Source organism: Labeo rohita, chromosome 20, assembly GCF_022985175.1.
Source record: "Labeo rohita strain BAU-BD-2019 chromosome 20, IGBB_LRoh.1.0, whole genome shotgun sequence".
NCBI lineage: Eukaryota > Metazoa > Chordata > Actinopteri > Cypriniformes > Cyprinidae > Labeo > Labeo rohita.
The window spans coordinates 19,487,841-19,502,541 of NC_066888.1; the positions used below are offsets into that span (position 1 = coordinate 19,487,841).

The following is a 14,701-nucleotide window of genomic DNA, read 5'->3' on the forward strand; positions in this document are numbered from 1 at the left end:
AGTCTATAATATATTTTGGTTAAAAATTCTCGACAGTTGTGTAAAACAACACCCTTTTTACCTTGTCAGAATAAGCTCTGCAAAAATCAACCATTCTGAGGGACTGTTTCTTTAAATGCAAATTTTTATCATTATAGGGTAGATTTGTACATACACTGCCAACACACAATGTTCAAACATCATGTAAAAGTGAACTTTGCATCCGATGACCCTTTTTAAGCAACAAATCAGCTGAAGGATCATGTGACACTGAAGACTAAAGTGATGACTGCTAAAAAAAAAAAAAACAGCTTTACCATAAAAATAAAATATATTAAAATAGAAAATGTTTATTTTAAATTAGAATAATATTTCACAATGAAACTTTTTGCAGAATTTTAGATCAATCCAGCTTTAAAAAATCTTAGTGATCCCTGAACATCTGCATTGTAGTGTCTATATCTGTTCTCTGTGACCGTGGCACCTTTTTATAGTGAATCTGCCAGTGTCGTGATAGTTGTCCAGAACAGGTGGTTTATCTCACTTGCCTTCGCCCTCATCCTGAAAGCCCTCATGTCTGACCAGCTCAGGATCCGTCAGCACTTCCTCTGAGCTGATATCATGCCTGTCATCACCTAGATCTCCGCTGTGGCCTCAGAGAAACTCTTCCTGTAACAGACCCGCACAAACACACAGAATAAGTACCCAAAACAGAAAGGGAAGTTCAAAACCTGTCATTTCACATCCTGTAAAACAGCACATGCTGTTTTAAAAACGAAGCATGTTTGAACATCAACAGGTAACAGTAAAATAAGCATTAAAAGACCCTTTAAAAGTCATTAGAGAGACATTACAATCTGAGCGGCGGCGTGCCTTTGATGCCGGTGATTATTAGTGTGCAGTAAAGCCCTGAAGAAGGGGTTAGGTTGGGTTCATGTCTGGGATGCAGGTGATATAGTTTCTCTCGGTAGGAAGCCTTTGGCTCTCTGACATGTTTTGTGTGACCTTCTACGGGCCACAGTATCATTAATTACTTGCTGAACTTTTACAGGACGGATCAAAGGTGGAATGGCAATCAACTGACACACGTTTTGGGTTTGCTGTAATGTTTTTGAACTAAATAGACTGAATTATCTATATAACATGATGCCAAAAATGAGCTGTTTTTCAGTTTTAAGGATTTTTGAGGAGGTTTTAGCTGTGAAGATGTAACAATCCTGTTGAGTGAGGGAAAGAGAGAGAGGCTTTGCAAAAATCCACACCTCAGGCCAGCCATCTGTTACAGAAGCTGGGGAAAAAAGAAAAGAGGCCCATTCTGACCAGTCGCCCCTCTCTGTTTTCACACTCTGTCTATCAGAATGTATCTACTATCAACAGCTGGCCATTACCTCAGGCTAGGTTTCTGCTTCGTTAAACATCTGGATCTTGCTTCAGGGGTTCAAGTTGTTTTGTGGGCTTCATATTAGGCACTTGAACCTTTTGGGTGTGTAATCTCATTTATTGTATTTAATTTTCTTATTAGCCAATTAATAGGACTTCACAGCAATATTGTAGGTTAGCGTAACTGAACAAATCATATTATAAGGTTAGTTCGACGGTAATTGTGTTGTGTTCCACTAAAATTATAATAAATGCAGCACTGTTTTAACAAAATAAAAATGATTAATTTACATAATAATATTTTTTTAAATAATAAGACTAATAACAATTTTTTTTTTTTTTTTTACTTACTACAGAGGGAATGTACCAGTCACCGAATGTAGTGTCACCAAAAAAATAAATAAATACATAAAATAAAACATTTTATTCTGTTGATTATTATTACAGTACTATTGCAGAAAAAAACAGGCTGTTTAGACTAGACTGCTTTTAATTACATTTGTTAATTTAGACTTTTTTTTTAAATAAAAAGTCATTTTTTCTGAAATACTACAGAAAAAAAGTACTGAAAAGAACACAATAAAATAAGTAAACAAATAAATTCTGTAGATTCTTTGTAGTACCTTAGAAAATTGGTTTTAAATGAATTTTAACAATAAAACGAATTAAATGAAATACAATGCTGTAGATTCTTTCTGAAGTAAAATGAAACCTGTTCATTTAGATTAATAAAAAACACCACTTTTTCTAAATTACTAAATAGATAATCTACTAAAAAATAAAATTCTGTTTATTTTCTCTGTTGACTGCACCTTGTTAATTTAATTTCCATTCCTTAATTAATAAATAAACAATGAAATTCTACAGAAATAATCTACTGACAGTGCAAATAAAATAAAATAATATAAAATAGAATTAATTAATTAATTAATAAAAACAAAACAAATTAAAATAAAATAGAATAAAAATAAAATGAAGTAATTTTCTAAATTACTAAAGAGAGATTTTCTCTGTCTAGATTGCAGCTTGTTTAATAAATTTTCATTACATTTAATCTATTTACCTAATTAAATAAATAAAATACTACAGAAATAATCTACTAACAGTGCCAAAAAAAAAAAAAAAAATAAAAAAATAAAATAACAAAATAAAATATACTACAGAAATAATCTACTAACAGTGCCAATAAATTAAAATAAAATACAATCATAAAAATAAAATAAAATAAAATAGAATAGAATACAATTTTGTAGATTCTCTCTGAAATATTTCAGAAAAATAGTCTAGAATGTGATTAGCTTTTAATTTTATTTTAAAATAAAATACAATCATAAAATAAAACTAATTAAAATAAAATACAATTTTGTAGATTCTGTCCGACATACTTCAGAAAAATAGTCTAGAACGTAGCTTTTAATGAACAACAACAACAACAAAAGAATAAAAACACCACTTTTTCTACAATTACTAATGAGATAATCTACTAAAAAATAGAAAATAAAATTCTGTAGATTTTCTCTCTAGACTGCAGCTTAATTAAATTTCCATTCTATTTAATCTATTTTCATAAATAAATAATTGTAATGAATGAATGAATAAATTAATAAAATATTACAGAAATAATCTACGGACAGTAAAATAAAAATAAAATGAATTAAAACAAAATAAAACAAAACAAAATAATATAATATAAAATAAATAATAATAATAAAAATAAAATTCTGTGGATTCTCTCCGATGTACTTCAGAAAAATAGTCTATACTGTAGCTTTTAATGAAAATGGGGGACTGTTGCCAATACATGAATGAATAAATAAATAAATAAATAAATAAATAAATACTACTGAAATAATCTAGTAACAGCGCCACTAAAATAATTTAAAAAATAAAAAAATAAAAAAATAATAACTAACCCTCTGTAGTACTTTAGAAAAAAATCTGTCCAATCTGCAGCTTGTTAATTACCAGTCATTTGCATGTTGAGGCAAAAGTAGGCCAGAAGTTACATAACAATATGTCATAAGTTACTCCCATGAGCATTACATACATTATTTAGGTCAGAGAGGAATATCAGCCATTAAATATGAGCCAGAGATTTGCATTTTCCATGCGTTAAAAAGTTTTAAAGACATGCAAATGATTTGTTAATCCCATCCACCATCACAACACTATTTGCGTCGTTTTACCGAAGGGGACTCTGAAAACAATGAAATACCCCGGCCTCATAAATAAACCGGCCTTGAGGAACACTGCGAATGTGGATAAGCAGTAGGACTGTGCTTAAAAATGCTGACGACCGTCTTAGTTGCCCATATAGAAGCAGAAGAGCGGAGGACAGAGGCACGAAAGGGTGGGGCGGGGGATTGAACCTTGGCTATCCTAGAAGCCTTCCGGGGTGCATTCATTTGCAAAACACTCAGGGAACGGCCCATCCATTTCGCCCTGGCCTCTTCCAGACCCCCCACCGGAGAGATGGTATCTTGTCACCTTAATAATGGCTGTGCATACAAAAAGTGGCTTGAGCTCCGCTGGTGCTTCAATTCAGTTCTGGAGGAGGGGGGCATAGATAAACACCTAGAGAATGACTTGAATGATAGCACCAAAGGCCAAAGCTTTGCCTTGGGATTCACTTATCTGAATGGTAATAAGAAATGCAAACAGAACCGAGAGCGCAAATAAAAAAGGGCACTGTCTTCATTGCTCATGTGGAAAGAAAGAAATAGGAGCAGGTGAAAAGAAAGGTCTCCACTACTACTACGACTCTCGCAGAAGAAACTTCTGGAACACGAGCCGCGTCCACATGTGGCCACTGGTTTGATTGGCCTCCTGCCTTCTTGAAAGCTTGCTGGATCAATTTGCAAGCGGGAAGGAAATACCCCTGAGGAAATCAAGTTTGGACTAATGAAATCCACGGCTATCAAAGAGCTCTCCCGCTGGTCAGATACATGCATATACAATTGGGAAAAGAGCAGCTGCAGGTGACAGATAAACCACGGATGCATTCAGCATTTTCAAACCTGACTTGTCAGTGGATGTAGATCCACAAAATATTCGCTTAATTACTCTGAGGTAGCGAATAAATATTTGATATCATTCAGCGAGGATGCTTAGTCATATCTCGTGAAACAGGCGAGGTAACTCCAGGCATTGTGCCAGGCCAACGATCAATGGCGGCCCCCGTGAGCTCTGTGTCCCGCGGAGGGGTCCTGGTGAGCGCAATCCCAGCATGCACTCAAACGCACACCACGCTGAACCTCTCCCCGAGCTCTGCTGCCAAAGCCTTTTAAATCTGTACAATAGATGGGGAATGTACGAGGAGCTTACAGTTTTTGAACGTAATTTTATTCAATACAGGGGTCAGTAATATTTTTTTGTGAGAAATGAGTAATGCTATTCTGCAAGGACACATCAGACTGATCAAAAGTGACAGTAAAGACATTTATGATGTTACAGAACATTTCTATGTCAGGTTTTTTGAACTTCCTATTCATCAAAAAATCCTGGAATTCACATTGATGATAATGAAGAAGTTTCTTGAGCACCAAATGTGTATTATGTGACACTGAAGACTGAAGTAATTGCTGCTAAAACTGCAATAATAATAATAATAATTCACAATACAATTTTTGGTCAAATAAATGAAGTTTTTTATAATTTTTAAAAAGTAGTCTATTTATTTTTAGTTGTGGTAAAAAGTTTACATACACCTTGCAGACTCTGCAAAATGTTTACCAAAATAAGAGAGATAATACACATTTTTTAAAATTATTATCATCCTGAATAAGATATTTTACATACAGTAAAAGATGTTTACATATAGTCCACAAGACAATAATAGCTGAATTTACATAAGCTTGATTCTTAATGCTGTGTGTCATCAGACTGTAAAAAACAACCCAGCGCTGGGTGAAATATGGACAAACCCAGCAACTGGGTCGTTTTGACCCAGCGGTTGTATTGAAAATTCAACCCAATCTTCTGGGTAGTTTTATTAAACTCAACTATTGTATAAAAAGTACTATATGGCTGTCTTAAAATGAACCCTAAATAGGTTGTAAATTAAAAATCAGACAAATAATTACTAGAGGCAACAGCAGTAATCAAAAGGTGAACATTTATTACTTAGCAATTTTAAAAAAAGTTTATTATTTAAAGGGGTCATCGGATGCTAAGTTCACTTTTTCATGTTGTTTGAACATTAATGTGTGTTGGCAGTGTATGTACAAATCTACCCTATAATGATAAAAATCCATGCAGTGGTTTTTAATTAATCTGTAAAAATAATATCCCCTTTTTCAAATCGGGATATTAAATGCGGCTAAAGTAAACAAGACCGTCTTTTTTCCACAGAGAGAAGAGAGGGGCGGGGCGAGCAGAGCTCATTTGCATTTAAAGGAACAACCCCTTAGAATGAGATGATTTTTGCAGAGCTGATTTTGGCAAGGTAAAAAGGGTGTTGTTTTACAAAACCATTGAGAATTTTTAATCAAAGTATATTAGAGACTTTTCATTAAGACCCTAAAGAATCATATCAACCTGTGAAAAATGGACACCCGATGACACCTTTAAAGGAGAAGTTCACTTCCAGACCAAACATTTACAATTAATTTACTCACTCTGTTGTCATTTTTTTTTTTTTTTTTTTAAGCTGCAGTCCATAACTTTTGGCACTGTACAGTCTTAAAAATAAAGGTGCTTTACAATGCAATAGAAGAACTTTTTTCCCCCAAATGGTTCCATAAAGAACCTTTAACATCTGAAGAACCTTTCTGTTTCACAAAAGATTCTTTGTGGCAAAAGAAGGTTCTTCAGATTATAATAAGGCAAGAAAGAGATGGTTCTTTAAAGAACCTCTGGCTGAATGTTTCTTTGTGGAACCAAAAATGGTTCTTCTATGGCATAGCTGTGAAGAACCTTTTATAGCATCTTCATTTTTAAGAGTGTAGCGGTTAATAAACAGAACTGCATGCGTCTTGCGGTAGAACATTGTAGCCAAAGTTACTTCTCTCTGTTTATATCTATGACGAATCACGCATGTACTGGGCTTTTCTACAGCGGTTCATACCAGAACCAGTTTGAAATAGTCAGAATATAAAAACGTATTATAGGTGTACCGTAGTGATTGAGGATAAGTCAAAAACATGGTTTGGAAAATGGATTCATGATGTACTCGCATATTATACAAATTTTGTACATCTTGAACACAAAAAAAGTTACGGACGGCAGCTTTAAATAACATTACAATATTAATTTTCTCAATTTCAACAAAAAACATCTTGTATTTTTATCATCAGCTGAAAAAAATAAGATCCTCAAAGAAACTTTAGTACCACAGGGCCACAATACGAGTCTCTTTTAACTCTGTGGTCACCATCTGTTGTTTAGCAATGAAAGTAATATGTCTGTCTAGCAAATATAATGCAATTACAATTTCGAGCTGTAAACAAGCGAACACACACTCATAACAGTATTTGCCAATTACTTTATGACTTCACAGTTACTCCAGGTGGCTAAACACACAAACATGCACTCACAACATTATCCTGACAGTGAATGAAATATTCGTGAAACATTGTTAGGCTGTTAATTTAATATAGCACATGAAATCACACTTTTAAAATCTATTTTATGGCAATTTTATTAATTTTTGATGTAGTTACTGTATAACGTTTATGGCATAGCCTTTTGAAATTCCATTCAATTATGAGTACGTGTGTATGACCTTGCAAAGTGAAAACAACCATCCAGAATGGTGAATGAGTAAGTGGCAAATAGGGTTGACAAATATCAAGGTGGTGTCATTTTTTTTCTTTTTAACAAATGCATAAAATGAGTTTTGGATAAACAACATGACTGGCTGTTCATCTCATAAATCATTTGAAGAAAAATGAGCATTAGAAAAACAGCCAATACCTGCACTCTAATGCAGCCCCACACATCAGAGCTCACGCTACGATAAGAGCATCACTCGTTCGCAAGAGTTCCACGCTCAGCTCTTTGATTTGATTCGGAAACTGTTCCTTATTGAAGATATGATCAAATCCGGCTTTATTTTGTTTTCTCGCCAAAGCCATACAGACAATTCCCACTGTACATCATGCAAATGGGACCCTCCAAATGCTTGCACAATTCTTTCTTAGCTTATCTGCTGCGAAGCAGGCCAGGCCGGTCTTATCCACGACTATATGTTCAATATTTATGGAGAGAAACGAGCCGCAACCAAAGCTTTTTTTCCCATTTTAGTTCCTGATAAAAAAGAAACAATGTGACAGACCATGAGACTCTCATCCAACTGTTTTATCAAGAGAGACCACTGACCAATTGAGTGAACTGACCCCTATTGCCCTGGATTTATAACCTTATGAATACAAATTCAGGATACAGTCACGGTCTCTCAGCACACCACCTGAATTCCTCATGCCAGATTCTCCAGAAATAATCGAAACATGTTCACAATGGCTTTGGACCACCAGGTTCAGGTCTATGGACCTGCAAAGCTCTGCCATCCTCACAAACCTGCTTAAAAGAAACCTGATATGTTTAAAAGAAATATCCCCTCTCTTGAACACAATCGCAGTTCTGGGAGCCAGACCAGCTCCTCTCTCAATGAGTACACTACTGAAGTCCTGCCCAGACAGATGCAGCATGAGTGTGTAAGTAAAAAACACTGAAGAAGAATTAAATTAGGACAGAGAATGTGTGAGAAAGAGGCTTAGCTTCTGCAGTCTTCTAAAACACTGCCATAAAAATGCCACAAATTATGTGCCAATGTCTCATGCTGGGGAAATACTGGGAATCAGACCATAGGTGCCATTATATAACTGACAAATTCACTCGGATGAAATGTTTTTTTACATGATGCTTTTAAAAAATAAAACATACTCTATATTTTGTGATGACCTGTGGGAATGATACCATTTGTAAACATTCACTGTGAATGATTCATTGCCCTTCCGTGTCATTATTTCCATTTCAGCAAACACAGCGTGAGCCATGATGTCTGATTCACTAAAAAGTGACTCTAACTAGTTGGTCCTATTTTGTGAAAAACTTTAAAATATTCCCTGTCTATCTATCTATCTATCTATCTATCTATCTATCTATCTATCTATCTGTCTGTCTGTCTGTCTGTCTGTCTGTCTGTCTGTCTATCTATCTATCTATCTATCTATCTATCTGTCTATCTATCCATCTATCTATCTATCTATCTATCTATCTATCTATCTATCTTGTATATAAACCCTATGAATCTCTTATAAGGGAAAGTCTGTTTAGGCGACAATCAACACTGTTTATTTTTTCCCAGACATATTGTGATATTGTATTATTACTAGTATTACTAGTATTACTAGGGATATATAAGCCCTAGTTTATGTAATTTAATAAAATAATAATTAAAGCTTCCTAAAATCTACTAATTACAGTTTTTCTCAGTCGCTTTGGTGCATTTCTCACAACACTATTTACATTTGCACAACATTTACTTCAACCTCCACAACATTTAGTCATTTGTGCACATCATAGTAGCAGTTTCTCATTCCTTCCAACAAATTGCAAATGCTTTTGGACATGCATCAATTGCTTTCATACAACTCTCTGCTGTTTTATAACATTATCATTTGCTTATGTCATGTCAGTCAAAATTAACTAAACTTGTGAATGCTGAATAGTCATTCCATATAAAACTAATAGTCCTCATTTCATTGCTTGAGTCATTACACACAAAAATGTTGAACTAGTTGTCAAAATCTGTCAAGCAAATTTTATAAAAAATTTTAAATCTTTTTTTTCCTGAAAATGTCTTCTAAATTGAACAATTTCTGCAAATGTGCATGAATGATTTACATACCTATATGTTGTAGGTTCAGTTCCAATATGTACTGCAATATTGTTTACAATTGTGCACAGCTCTACCCAAAGGGAGTTTATGTTTGTTGTAAATAAGGGTGTATTTATTCGTTTGCACAATGCTTTGAATAAATTAGAATTGCAAAGAGCATATGAAGTAAAAATGTGAAACATACATATTCAGTGTCTTGTACTCAGATACCTCACTAAATACAGTAATGTCTAGCTTTACTGTAGTTTTCAAATGGCTGTGCAAATAGTATATAGTGCTGTCTTGAGCATTTTCAGGAAGTGTCACCAAAATCTGACTTTTTTGCATAGGAAAAAATTTACAGAGTAAACTGTCATGATGAAAACATGACAAAGCCATTTGACTATCTTGTTCATAAACAATGGTGTCAGGACTTTTCATCTTGATGACACTGACACTTTCATTGACATGAATACTTGCTTTTGAGGAATGAGCTATCCATTTTGAGCAAGTGACACGCTTTTGCAGGTTATCAACTAGGTTTTGCAGTTTGTACTAATTGTTTTGAGAAATGCATTAACTGTTGTGCAAATGTAAATAGTGTTGTGAGAAATGCACCAAAGCGACTGAGAAAAACTGTAACTAAATGACAAATGTAAATATGTAAAATAATAATAATAATAAAAAAAAAAATCAAAATAAAACATTTACTTAAAATGCTGAAATATTTTGTTTCTCTGCGAGTAAAGTGACCATTAACTGACATAAAAAAAGAAAATCTAGTAATTAAATAATAAATGTAAAAATAATATGTAAAATTAAAAATAAATACATTTAAAATAACAACAATCAAATATTTTGTCTCTGCAATACAAATACAACAATAATTGTCTGATTTGACCATTAACTGCTATCAGAAAAAAATAAAATCTAGTAATTAATTAAATAATATGTAAAATTAAAATAAATGATTAAAAATAAAAACAATGTCAAAAATTTTGTACTTAAAACACTGAAATATTTTAGTTTTTTTTTTATTTTATTTTTCTCTGCAAGTGTGACCATTAACTGACATCAGAAAAGAGAATACTAGTAATTAATTAAATAATAAATGTAAAATAATATTTAAAATTAAAATAAATAATTTAAAATAAAAACAATCAAAATATAACATTTACTCAAAACACTTAAATATTTTATTTGTGTCTCTGCAAGTCATGTGATCATTAACGACATCAGAAAACAAGAAAATCTAGTAATGAATTAAATAATAAATGTAAATTAATTAAATAATAAATGTAAAATTAAATAATGATTAAATAATAATATAAACAACAACAAATAAAGAATAATTAAAACAATTAAAATAAAACATTTACTTAAAATGCTGAAATATTTTAGTTGTTTCTCTGCAAGTAATGTGACTATTAACTGATATCAGAAAAAAAGAAAATCTAGTAATTAACTCAATAATAAATGTTAAATAATATGTCAAATTAAAATAAATAATTAAAACAACAATCAAAATAAAACTTAAAATTTACTTAAAATGCTGAAATATTTTAGTTGTTTTTTCTCAAGTCATGTGACCATTAATGACACTGGGGAAAAAAGAAAATCTAGTAATTAATCAAATAATAAATGTAAAATAATTCTCTGCAAGACATCTGACCAATAACTGACATCAGAAAAAAAGAAAATCTAGTAATTAATTTAATAATAAATGTAAAATATTACGTAAAAAAAAAAAAAAAAACTCAAAATAAAAACATTTAAAACAAAATATTTACTTGAAACACTGAAATATTTTTTCTCTGCAGCCATCTGACCATAAACTGACATCAGAAAAAAGAAAATCTAGTAATTAAATAAATAATAAATGTTAAATAATATGTAAAATTAAAATAAATAATTTAAAAAAAACTACATAAAACAAATTGCTATCTAATTGAAATATTTTATTTGTTTCTCAGCAAGTCACGTGACTATTAACTGACATTAGAGAACTGTGATATGAATGTAGTGTTAGATTTTTCAGGTACTTGAAGACAGATCTCAAGTAAATACTTTAGGTCAAAGAGGTTTAGCTGACAAAAAGTTGAATCCCTGATTTAAATCATCATAATTTACATACTAAAATATCCCTTTATGACAGCACACAGCAGTGTCTGTGATTGAAAGCTGAAGTAAGACACTAAGGACTGAAGCACTTATGAACAACCATCTTTATCAAGCAATTCATCCCCTACTAAAATGCAATTTGTCTCCTAAAAAGTCATTCCACTCCTGAATGTGCCCAATGGCTCTCAAGTAATTATGATGTCTGGTGTCCTGCACGTAGAGGGCGAGATGACAGCGGGTCTCAGAAAGTACTGAGACGAAGCGTACACAGAACTGCACAGAAAATCACCCAGTTCATGTTTATTTAAATCATTTTGGCTAGTCTAATCAAATTTGATTACTACAGTCAGCAAGACTTTAGTACTCACAGCTGCATTTAACACATTTCCCCCTATGCAAATCAGTAATTGTGCACACTGGCTCCAAAATCAGTACAGAAAATGTGAAAAACGGTCTGTTTGGGCCTAGTCATGGCCCAGAGAGCTCTTTTCTCTCTTTCTCTTTCTGCAGGGGGCCCGTGGCTGGCTTACGGAGCATCTCTGTTGAGAATTGATTTCCATCATCCCCCCACAGCAGAAGGCTCAGGTCACATCCCAGCCTGCCCGAGCAAGATAACGGCAAATAAAGTGAGAGCAAGTCGCCTGGAAATGAACAAAAAAGAAAAAACCTGTGATATTGCCTCAAATTGACCAGTTCCATACTAAAGCTGTAGGTGTATGTGGATGGACAGTGCCTGCGGAGAACACTGCTTAGTTTTTTTTTCCCCCTCCTACTTATGTAGAGCGATGTTGTTTGTCTACATATTCCCAAACATATGAGCTCTTTCTCTCTCTCTCCGAGGCATTCCATCTGATTATGAGTACTTTGCAATCTGCGACAGTTTGATTGATGCTCCACCTCCATGAGCGGAATTTTGAGCAGCGCCTCCTTGGAGCAGCCCGTTATGTGTCTGCAAGCTGGTAACCTTGAATTTATGTTTCCACGGCAACAGAGCTGGTCATGCATTATGGATTATCATTGAAATTCTACACCACCTACCTAACATAATAATGGGGGCTTGAGACTTAATCAAATCAGCTATTCTGTGTGAGTGTGTGCGCCTATGAGTGATTGTGTATCATTCATAAGATTGCTATATGAATGTATGTTTACTTGTGTTTGTGTTAGCGGCATGTTTTTGTGTCTGTTTAAATGTATATGTGCTGATGGTCTTTCCATATGATGCAAAGATGAGGCGGAAGATAGTGGAAACATCTCTGACTGCTCAGCGTGTCTACGTGTGGTAATGTCATCTAAGTGTATTGTGTGAAACCTGTTTATATTTTGTGTCAAAGAGTCTAAAACTATGTCCTATCTTATAGAGAGGACCGTTTGAAAGAGTATGTAGGGATATTTTGTGTTATGTTATCAATGTAGACAACAGAAATCACATCTGGTCCATCCATCGTAACTTAAACTCCATCACCTATTCTCAGTCTTAGATTGACATCACAGAGAATAAGAATATGTGAATAACTCAATTTTGACATAAATGTCAGATTATTATTCCAAGGCTGCGATTTATTCACAGTATCATCCTCATAGCAGTATCATACAGGCCTCCTCATACTCTATGACCTTAGGAACTTACAAACAAACTGTTTTACTTTGTCCTCATTATTTATATTTGCTACTTTTCAAAGGGCCTTTTATGTGCAGATTTAATTATTTTACTTATGTCCCAGACCCAGAATTTCAGTCATTATAAAATATTATCATTATATATAGGTATTAATTATCATAACATATAAACATTAAATAATCCATCATATAGTACTGAATAATAATAAAAGTATTTTACATCCTTAAAAATCATAATACACTACATAATATTGTGTGAAAGAATTTGTTCAAAACAAAACAAAACAATGGTCCCAAAGCAGTGCTACTAATAAAGCGTTTTCAGATTCAAGCTGCAATTGTTAATGCAAATGAAGCAAAACAAAATAAAACAAAAAAGAAACCAAACCAAAATGAAACAATTGTCCCACAGCAGTGGCATCAAACTGGTCACAGTTTTTGCTCATAATAAAGCATTTTCAGATTCACGCTGCAAATGTTAATCCAAACGAAACAAAACAAAACAAACAAAAAACAAAACAAAGTTGTTGTTTTTTTTTTTTTGCTCTTAATAAGGTCTTTTTAGGTTCAAGCTGCAATTGTTAATGCAAAAAAAACAACAACAACAAATTAAACCAAAATAAAACAAAACAGCAAAAGACAAAACAAATCAGAATAAAACAAAAAACAAAACAAATCAGAACAAAACAAGACAAAAAAAACAATGATCCCACAGCAGTGGCATCAAATTGGTCACAATTTTTGTTCCTATTAAAGCGTTTTTAGATTCAAGCTGCAATTGTTAATCCAAACAAACAAAACAAAACAAAACAGAACAAAATAAAATAAAACAAAACAAAACAAAAAAAGAAACCAAACCAAAACAAATTAAACCAGAACAAAACAAAACAAATCAGAACAAAACAAAACAAAAACCAATGATCCCACAGCAGTGGCATCAAACTGGTCACAATTTTTGCTCCTAATAATGTGTTTTCAGATTCAAGCTGCAATTGTTAATGCAAACAAAACAAAACAAAGCAAAGCAAAGATCCCACATGCAGTAAAAACCTGCATGTTTTGTAAGATGCAAAAAAATAATAATAATAATAAACTGCATTAACATTATGAGTAAACCTCAAAGAACATGTTAAAATAATAAAAAAAATCCATGTCATGACTCATTTAATGCAAACAAAACAAAACAAAACAAAACAAAACAACAAAAAAAAAAAAAAAAAAAAAAAAAAAAAAAAAAAACAAGAACAGAACAAAACTGAACAGAACAAAACAAAACAATTATCCCACAGCAGTGGCATCAAACCAGACACAATTTTATGCCTAAAAATTGTTTTCAGATTCAAACTGAAATTGTTAATGAAAACAAAACAAAATGAAACAAACAAACAAAAAGCAAAACAAAACAATGATCCCACAGCAGTGGCATCAAACTGGTTACAATATTTGCATTTTCAGATTCAGATAGAACCTTATAATTCCATTAATGAATATGAAATTAACTTTATCAGCTAAGAATGTTATTAAACAGTATGTAATTTAAAATGTGGTGGTGGGAATCAATCACTTTCTGGAAAAATAAAAATCACCTGTGATACATGTCCACTGTTTGACATTGTTATTGAACATAAATGCATTACAGGAGAGTGTTTTAAAAAAAAAAAAAGTGTTTTAAGAGTTTGTTTTCTGAAAGTTCTCAGGGCTAAAAGTGGCCACGGTGGAAGAAACACCAAAAAACAAAAAGTACGTCCAACAAACATGTCCAAATAACAGTTATTTTCACCT

At 32.7% G+C, this 14,701-nt stretch overlaps 1 long non-coding RNA gene across 1 annotated transcript in view; it reads left to right on the plus strand.

The window, feature by feature from the left end:
* LOC127182853 (uncharacterized) overlaps window positions 1-14,483 on the plus strand; it is a 35,364-nt gene extending 20,881 nt beyond the window's left edge. The window contains exon 3 of the long non-coding RNA XR_007829965.1: window positions 11,810-14,483. This is a non-coding gene — a long non-coding RNA (uncharacterized LOC127182853). The remainder of the gene's footprint in view (window positions 1-11,809) is intronic.
* Window positions 14,484-14,701: the final 218 nt, after the last annotated feature.